The 10,595-nt window shown below is 40.8% G+C and overlaps 2 pseudogenes; one reads left to right on the top strand and one right to left on the bottom strand.

Annotated features, from left to right (window-relative positions):
• Positions 1 to 369: 369 nt before the first annotated feature.
• LOC115151376 (carboxypeptidase A2-like) lies at positions 370 to 3,666 on the bottom strand (annotated as a pseudogene).
• A 197-nt stretch (positions 3,667 to 3,863) lies between these two features.
• On the top strand, positions 3,864 to 8,418 carry LOC115151377 (aldo-keto reductase family 1 member B1-like; annotated as a pseudogene).
• The last annotated feature ends 2,177 nt before the right edge of the window (positions 8,419 to 10,595 follow it).

The raw sequence follows: 10,595 nt of genomic DNA on the forward strand, positions 1-10,595 counted from the left end.
ACGAAATTTCATAACATATTGTACGTTTTGCAAATTCGGAACATATAACATGCTTTTCAGATTCGTAACATATAATAAAAATTGTAATTTGTAAAATATCCCACAAAATGGATGATGGACATCCACAAATTAACACATACCATATGAAACGTAATATATCATACTAAATGGATTGTCTTGGATTTACATACAGAATAATACAAAATCTCTAAGACCAGGTTGGATGATTAAGCTACCAGTCTACTCTATTTTTCACCACTTACTGTCAAATTCACAATAAAAGGTCAATGAACAAATAATTATTACAGACATAGAATTCCTTATTTAACAGAGTTCAGACCTTGAAATTAAGTGTGTACATGGGTGGATTTAATTGGGGTGATCACGGACGTACACCATGATGTCCTTCAGACCCAGCCAGGTCTCAGAGGCTGTAGGGATGATCTGATTGGCTGGCAGGATGAAACCACAACAACCAATGTCCCTCAGCTCGAAGGCAAAGGACTACTTCATGCCCAGCTTGTATAACCAATCAATGATGCCGCTGCTTGCTTGGTCTGGGTGGAGGGAGACGTCACATATTAGTAAGTGATTATTATTACAAATAATTTGTTTAAATTGAAAGTATTGGATTGAACTCCAGTACTATGCTTTCCAGTCCTGGCTGGTGGGTGGCATCTAATGACAAAGCAACTTAATTGAAACACTTATACCACATATAGTATAACAATTCTGAAATATTGAATACTGACAGATGGTCTTGCAGATGCTACCAACCTTGTATCTGATCCCATGAAGAGAGCTGAGTTTCTGGACTGCAGCCCTGCCCATAGAGTTGTTAGGTTCTAATTATCAGAGTAAGAACTCGACGGACACTATGAAAGCTTAAACCAAGTGTATTCATCCCAGAGGATCAAACAGCTGTACCGACAAAAACATGGTTCCACCACTGATGGTATATATACTCTAATTTGGGGTGGAATCTCCTCCTTCTCTCTAACCATTTCATCGCTGTTGCTAGGCAGGAAATTAAGTGACGCGGGCAATAAACTGTTCTTTCTCCTTTAACGTGACCTGACCTCAACCACCTTCATCACTAATCCGCGGCTCTCTCCCCTTATCAGTGCTGCCACATGTGATCGTTTTCCCTGCACTCAGCATATTCCAAGCTTAATTGCACCCGCTATATACCTTCCTCCTACAGATAACCATTAACTTCTGGTGTAGACCCTCTAAACCTAAGCACTCAATATTTCAATAGGATACCTGATAATTAACCCTATCCCAAGTTTAGGAGTTACAACCCAGAATCCATCAGAGTCCTACCAAAAACAGGCAGACAGGAGAGTCAGTGGATTAGTTGTGTGTGTGTACATGCATATTTGTCAAGTTTCAACGTTTTTTGCAGCTCATTCCCGTCACTGACTACAGCAAACTGAAATGGATGAGCGACCCAAGGATGTGAGAGTTTTGGGAATCTTTAAACGAACAGCTGGGAGTAGGCGTGGATGGAGATTAAGGACTTGAAGTTGCTATGGTTCTTCATCAGGTTCACCACATTCCTCACCTCCATCTCAGAGTGGGGAGATGGGCCGTGGTCGGAGTCAGAGCAGGGGTTGGTATTGGCACACAAGCATGCACACACACACACTCACAAACACACACACACACACACACACACACACACACACACACACACACACACACACACACACACACACACACACACACACACACACACACACACACATGGATGGACACAGGTTATTATGTGTACAACAACAAGGTATGTCATGCTTAGGAAAGAAAGCATTGTCTCATAAGACTATGCATTTGACTAATTTCACCTTTGGGACAGGAAACTATGAGCTGTGAAAAAAATCTATTCCATAGTCAACCACCAATGCTGGTATGGAACTGTAGCCTTACTTGGTTAACAGGTATTGGTGGTGGTATTGGTGGTCAAAATCTCCAAACCGCCATCCCAGTCCCTGTTGGGGTTGACACCACTGCACATGGAGCCCGGGTTGTTGGAGTGACTCTTACGTCACATACGGTCCTGTGAACCATGAGGACACAAGGGACAAACTCAGTAAACCTTTTACTGGTATGCTAGGTAGCACAATCAGGATTGTCCTCATATCACTCTACACTGAGACACAATGAGGCACACTGAGGTGACACAGATTAAAGGTCACTCTTTACACTTAATTCTGTAACTCCTTCCACAGTATACAGTAACTGCGTTATATGGTATATCTATAGTGGGTACCTACACTGGTGTGGGAGTGGACGTAGCCATCAGGGTTGGTCAGGGTCAGCAGGTAGATGTCCATGGCGTTCAGGAGAGAGGTCAGGGAGGCATCAGTGCCATAGTCCGTGACAATCTGAAGAGCCATAACACATTTTTTTGGTTAGAATGTATTAGATAGTATGTTCAATGTTATTTTTTCAATTAGAATACAACACAAGTCTGAAGTGTTCTCTCACCTTGTTGACTGTCCACACTCCAGTGGCCTGAGACACCCACTCTCTGGAGTGGATACCAGAGTCAACCCAGATGGCGGGACGTTTGTTTCCACCAGTGCTGAACTAGAACAGAGAGAGGACAAGTGTTATTATCACAAATGTATCCAACACTACCCATAATATAATAACACTTGTCTTTTCTTTGTTGTAGTTCAGCACTGGTGGAAACAAACGTGGAAACAAACTGATAAATAGAAAAGTATGCACACAAACTAATCCGGACGTAGACACGAAACCTATATATTGACAAAAACACACATGTACTGTACATACACTAACAGGTACAATTGTTGTAATAGGTCTAATGTTTCTGTATCTTGAGCGCATATATGGGTCTGCCCTCATAGGAAGTTCCAATCTGTACCTTGGTGACAAGGTTAGGGTAAGCAGCCACCAGGTCGTCCATCCAGCTGTAGATCTTGAGACACACAGTCAGACGACAACATCAGATAGTACAAACATTGTATATGTTATGCAACATAAATAAGTATTATATATGATGTACACTGAGTATACAAAACATTGGGAACACCAGCTCTTTCAATGACAGACTGACCAGGTGAATCCAGGTGAAAGCCATGATCCCTTATTGATGTCACTTGTTAAATCTACTTCAATCAGTATAGATAAAGGGGAGACATGGATTTTTAAGCCTTGAGACAAATGAGACATGGATTATGTATGTGTGCCATTCAAAGGGTGAATGTGCCTTTGAACGGGGTATGGTAGTAGGTGCCAGGATCTCTGGTTTGAGTGTGTCAAGAACTGCAACGCTGCTGGGTTTTTCATGCTCAACAGTTTCCAACTTGACACAAATGTGGGAGGCATTGGAGTCAACATGGGCCAGCATCCCTGTGGGATGCTTTCAATACCTTGTAGAGTCCATGCCCCGATGAATTGAGACTGTTCTGAGGGCAAAAGAGGGTGCAACTCAATATTAGGAAGGTGTTCCTATATGTTGTACACTCAGTGTATAACGATAACATTATCCAGTTACTTAACAATATGAAAGCAGATCTAATTAAATGAAACAATCTTCCATACATCTTACAGGTAGAATAAACCTCTTCAGAATGGCATGGCTCCCAAAGTTCTTATATTTATTCTTAGTAATACCAATTCCCCCACCGAAGACATTATTTAAAAATGTGTGCTCGCTCGTAAGACTTTATATGGGCAAATAAAACTCAGAAAATGAAAAGGACAGTTTTACATCTTCCTAAGTCTGATGGTGGTTTTAACCTTCCGTACATGGAATTGTATCAACTCGCAACACAAGGCTTTTACTTGTGACATACACTGAGTGTATTTCATTATGAACACCAGGTCTTTCCATGACGTAGACTGACCAGGTGAATCCAGGGGAAAGCTATGATCCCTTATTGATGTCACTTGTTAAATCCACTTCAATCAGTGTAGATGAAGGGGAGGAGACATGTTAAAGAAGGATTTTTAAGCCTTGCAACTCAATATTGGGAAGGTGTTCTTAATGTTTTGTACACTGTGTATAGTTAAATGCACTATGCGTACATATTGAAGATGCGCATGCTCATGCCCAGAATCTTTTCAAGTGACCTATTTTCAAAAGATTAAGCTAAGAACATTAACAACTTCATAGTTACAGTGCCTATAAAAATAATTATACATACCTCTTAACTTATTCCACATTTTGTTGTTACAGCCTGAATTAAAAATGTATTAACTATATATTTTTTCTCTCACCCATATACACACAATATGCCATAATGACAAAGTGAAAACATGTTTTTATAAATTTTTGCACATTTATTGAAAATGAAATGCGGAATTATCTGATTTACTTAAATATTCACAACCCTGAGTCAATACATGTTGGAATCACCTTTGGCAGAGAATACAGCTTTGAGTATGCAGCATTGGTTTCATCAACTGTGCACCTATATCAACTGCTTGTTGGCCATTTGCGGTTATACACGAGTGCTGGTGCAAAGTTTTTTAAGAGAAAAAAAGAAGAAACCCGCACATTGCTCTTGATAGTATCACTGCTCTTTAATCAGCTTTACAGTAAGTAATCGGCCTCAAGGCCTGAAGCTCTGAGGAAGCCCTTGAGGCCGATACGTAAGGCTGATTAAAGAGCAGTGATACTATCAAGAGCAGTGTGCGGGTTTCTTCTTTTATCTCATTTTATTCAACTGTTGAACCTGCAAAGAAGATAGCTCAGATGTGGGTTTTTTTTAAGCAAAGTTATTTAAGGACATCGGACATGACAATTGACATTAATGCATGCTAATAGCTACTGTAATTGATCAGTGCAAAATTGCTTTTTAATTCTGTCATGGAAATAAATGTACAGTGCATTCGGGAAAGTATTCAAACCCCTTGACTTTCCACATTTTGTTACGTTACAGACTTATTAAAAAATGTCATTGTTTTTTTCCCCTTCATCAATCTACACACAACACCTCACAATTTCCACAAAAACATATTTTCTTTGCACATATATAAAAAAAAAATTAAAAACGCAAATTTTTTGATGCATAGGTATTTTCAGATCTCTCCAGAGATTTTAAATCGGGTTCAAGTCCAGGCTCTTGCTAGGCCACTCAAGGACATTCAGAGACTTGTCCCGAAGCCACTCCTGCTTTGTCTTGGCTGTGTGCTTATGTTCGCTGTCCTTTTGGAATGTGAACCTTCACCCCAGTCTGAGGTCCTGAGCGTAGGTTTTCATCAAGAATCTCTCTGTACTTTGCTCCGTTCATCTTTGCCTCAATCCTGACTAGTGTCCCAGGCCCTGCCGCTGAAAAACATCCCCACAGCATGATGCTGCCACCACCATGCTTCACCGTGAGGATGGTGCCAGGATTTCTCCAGACGTGACGTTTGGCATTCAGGCCAAAGAGTTCAATCTTGGTTTCATCAGACCAGAGAATCTTGTTTCTCATGGTCTGAAAGTCTTAAGGTGCCTTTTGGCAAACTCCAAGCGGGCTGTCATGTGCCTTTTACTGAGGAGTGGCTTCCGTCTGGCCACTCTACCATAAAGGCCTGATTGGTGGAGTGCTGCAGTGATGGTTGTCCTTCTGGAAGTTTCTCCCATCTCCACAGGGGAACTCCAGAGCTCTGTCAGAGTGACCATAGGGTTCTTGGTCACCTCCCTGACGAAGGCCCTTCTCTCCTGATTGCTCAGTTTGGCTGGGCGGCCAGCACTAGGATGTCTTGGTGGTTCCAAACTTCTTCCATTTAAGAATGGTGGAGGCCACTGTGTTTTTGGGGACCTTCAATGCTGCAGAAATGTTTTGGTACCCTTCCCAAGATCTGTGCCTCGACACAATCCTGTCTCTGAGCTCTACAGACAATTCCTTCGACCTCATGGCTTGGTTTTTGCTCTGACATGCACTGTCAACTGTGGGACCTTATATAGACAGGTGTGTGCCTTTCCAAATCATGTCCAATCAATTTAATTTACCACAGGTGGACTCCAATCAAGTTGTAGAAACATCTCAAGGATGATCAATGTAAACAGGATGCACCTGAGCTCAATTTGAGTCTTATAGCAAAGGGTCTGAATATTTATGTAAATATGTTTTTTATGTTTTTTATTTTTAATACGTTTGCAAAAATATATACAGACCTGTTTTTGCTTCGTCATTATGGGGCTGTAACGTAACCAAATATGGAAAAGGGGAAGGGGTCTAAATACTTTCCGAAGGCACTGTATACCGTGTCATTAAATATCATGAATGAAATGGTGCTTGAATACGTACATTTTTCAGTGTAAATCCCCTTGGACTTGTATGCTTACATATTTGGGGTCAAATTTTACTGGTCCTTCCCTGTCTGCCTCCCCCAGGCAATGTGACACATTTACAGGGCTTTCTTCTACCAGAATGAGGCTGAGGTGGGAGAGGGCATCCAGGCCATGATCCAGGAGGGAACAGTGAAGCGAGATGACCTGTTCATAGTCAGCAAGGTGCTGTCTCACATATCACACTTTTCAGAAATCATAACAGGGTGAATTCAGAAAAAGTGGCACTTTTTGCTTTTCCGTCTTCTGTAACCTCTTTCAACATCCATCCAAAATATTAGCCTAACACATGATACATTTCGAAAATCCTCAAGATGTTCCCTAATCACACAAAAATAGCAAATGTTGATATTATATTAACAGGAGGCATCACACACTCATTTGTGCACACTGAGCCAAAACCATATTTTCAGTTCGCATTTGGTAAAATGGGACAGCAGGTTAGATAAACTAGGACAGCATTGTTATAGGCCTAATTATACCTCAATGACTTTTCAATTCACACTTTGTTGTTATGTTGTCATCTTGAGGATTTCAGAATTGTATCATGTGTCGGGTTTTTATGTTGAATAGATGTGGAAAGAGGTTACAGAAGACGGAAATGCAAAAAGTGGGACATCATATAAACTGGGACAGCTTAATGCTGACACGTTTATATTTCTTGCTCTGATAAGTGAAAATCTAAACTACTGTTACTAAGCCCTTGCAGAGAAACCACATGATCAAAATCACATCACTTCATTGATGTGCCATGATAGAGCTGGGCAAATCAAGCTTCAAAGAGCACGCTCACCGAGTGAAGCACATGGTATCTGTGACAGCTTTTTTTCTGTTTTGATGTTAAGGTTATAAAACTCATGAATATTAACTGTGCCAAACTGTGGTGTAAATGTGAATACTATGTACTGGTGCATAAAAATAAATGCAAAAGTTTCCAATATGAAGTTTACATTTTGTAAATCAGTCATTTTTTGATGTTGTCTTGCTTTACCAACCATAGCTAGCTGAAGTAGGACAGCATGGAGTAGCTTTAAGGCTTTTCCAATGGAGGAAAGAGATCCAGTTTACATTAAGGACCCCCTGTACCTAGGTTAGGCAGGGCTCTGGTTCTTGTAGTACTGTTATCCTATTGTGGTACTATGTTTTCTAGAGTACAATGGCACCAAACAGAACTATAGTAGGCATACTGTGTGTGTATGTGTCTGAGAATTGATGGAAGATTCTGTCAAATGGTGAATACTGTTATTCCATGGAACCTTTCAGGTGATGTGTAGTCTACGTGTTTGTCTCGGATTACGTCCCAAATGGCACCCTATTCCATATAGCCTAGGGTGCACTACTGCCTGAGCTGGCCGTAAGTAGTGCCTTATAGGGTGCCTGTTTTGGACGCAGCCCCAATCCATGCAGATTGCCATTACTGTTTTTCTCTTTACACCAGCTGTGATGTACCTTCCATAAGAAGTCCCTGGTGAAAGCAGCTTGTCAGAAGACGGTGAGTACCTGAAACTGGACAATCTGGATCTCTACCTCATCAACGTCCCCATGGGAATGAAGGTGAACTCTCTCCCTATAGTCCTCTTGGCATGCATACTGGTTCAACATGTCTTTGAAAAATCCTTGCCACTTGTATCTTGTAATACTCTTGTAATAAAACACTTGAACTGAAGATGGAAATTAGGATTTTAGGTTGTTTTGATGAAATAGTTCCATTTAAAGCTTATAGTGCCTGCAGTGCCTGACTTGCCTATAAAAATGTCTTTGCTCCAATTTATTAAATTACTCACACATTTTGTCAGGCTTCCTGGACACCTGGGAGGTGAGAATGACAGGAAGTCAAATTAAGATAATTTCTGTGTAATTTTTTACATCATCATTACATTTAGATTATCACCCTTTAGACATATCCATTTGGGTGTTCTGCTTTCCATATATCTCAGGGTATGGAAGAACTTGTGGATGCAGGGATGGTCAAAGCCATCGGAATCTCTAATTTCAACCGGGATCAAACCAAAGCTATTCTGAACAAGCCAGGCCTCAAGTACAAGCCTACCAACAACCAGGTGCTCTTTGCCCTCGCTCCCAGCCAAAAATACCCCTCTGCATTTTGAGATCTTTTAGAGCATAATGTAATTGTGTTGAAATTATCTGATGTCCTAGGTTATGGGCAACATTTTCCTCTCGCAAACACACCTGTGTTGTGAGCAAATGCTCGGTAACTTATGGATGGGTGAAATTATAATATGCAGTGTGATTTATTCTATTTTATTCGGAGTGGCTGTGGATCTGACTTTTCCCTGGCCTTTTATTATGAGCATTTTTCTCTCATGTGGCCAAAACTCACCAGTGCGCGCCACTAGGCAAAATACACAGGTAGGCTAACACCATCTGCTCTAAAATTCGCTCACTGTACATCATTCAAAACAACACTGTAGGTTACTTCCAAACAACGCTGTATAACTCAAGAAGATCTAATGCATATCCCCATGAAACCAATAAGATTGAGATCAAACGGTTGGTATGCAGAGGCTGCATGAATGTTTCACCGATAAAACTTGAAGGATTATCATTCACGATTGACAGTGACAAATGTGAAGGGAAGGAGAACACAAAAATGTGTGCTTAAAAAGTAGAGGTAAAGAAACACATGCGCAGAACGGGATCCACACATGCTCAGAAGCCTCTAGTACTCGGAAAAAAAGGACCGGGAAAAGTCAGATGCACAGCTGTAGCCTATTTTATTTGACTATGTGGTTGAGTGTTTCTTATGACATCATTGGATGTCCCTGTCTGCTCCAGCTTGAGTGCAGACACATGGAGGGAAATGTCCTATTGACACACACACACACACACACACACACACACACACACACACACACACACACACACACACACACACACACACACACAGTTATTTGTCACAAATAATTATATTCTTCTAGTAACCTGCTATTATCCCAATAAGTTACTATGGTAACTGTCTGATCTGATGTTCTTGTATTAGGGCCAAACCAGACGAACCCTCTTTATTTGAAGACCCAAACATCAAGCCCAGAGGACCTTATCTCAGGTAAAGTGGGAGCCACAGTAACAGTCATGGCTAACTTTTAGGTAAATAGAGAGGTTGGTATAGGGTATAGGGTCTATGGATCTTGCTCTGTGTTGTCCCTCAAAGGGGCAGTGCGGTCAAAAACATGATTTTCCTGTGCTTTATATATTTCCACACTATGAGGTTGGAATAATACAGTGAAATGAAATGTATGATAATGCACTTTTAGTGTAAAAACAATTTCAGCTTGTTTGGCTGGGTGGGGTTTTTGGACCACCTGGTGATATGTTAATTAGACCAATAACAAAGGGAGTTTGCCTTCCTCTCTGCTGATAACAGGTCGTTTTCAGGTTACACATTCCTCACAGTAGGCTCATCCAATTAGGCCCCTCTCTCAGACCACTAAGAAATGATTTGATATTGAGATTAAAAAAAGAACATTTCTTGCTATGATCTTACTGGGATCTTACTGTGATTGTTAGCAAAGAGCATGGGGAGGGAAAAACAGAAAATTAGCTGTTATTGACAGAGGTATGGAACTCTCTTTCTATTAACTAATTTACCATCTGGTGACGTCACCAGGCAGAACAAAACTCCGTCCCACCTAAACAGGCTGAAAATTCAGGTGGTCTTTTCAAACAGCTCTTACACAAAAAGGTAATTATCAACATTTTCACAATTTCACACTATCATTCCAACCCCATAATGTGGAAATATATATACAACATAGAAAAATCATGTTTTTGACTGTACTGGCCCTTTAATCTCATCATGTGTCTATTATCTTAGGTGCTGCTTAGTTTTCTGGTCCCAAAGAAAAGTGTGCGTAATTCCAAACTCAACTATGCCTTAACACATAAAGGACAACTTTATTGCCTTTGCCACCGTGCCAGAATTATTAATTCATTGTTTTTCCTGCGTGTACTGTAAAACCTGGTTGTTAGGCTGATTTTGTTATGTAATGTATAGTTATTTACTTTAGGCCTTTGCTTTTTACTTCAATGCATCTTTTAAATGTATCTGTGATTCTTAATGTCATTGCTTGCTTTTGCGGGTCTAATTTCTATTGATAGATATGCAGCTTTGTGTTATTTTATGGCTATAGGGACAATGACCAATGTAGCCCATTGGTTGTGCTCCTAGATGAGCCCTGCACAGTGCTCCGATTGTTCTGGCTGTCCACTTTGGTGGTGCTGAAATTGGCATCGCCGCTGAGTGGCGGTAGCCTTCTGTCCATGG

This window comes from Salmo trutta, chromosome 17 (genome assembly GCF_901001165.1).
Source record: "Salmo trutta chromosome 17, fSalTru1.1, whole genome shotgun sequence".
NCBI lineage: Eukaryota > Metazoa > Chordata > Actinopteri > Salmoniformes > Salmonidae > Salmo > Salmo trutta.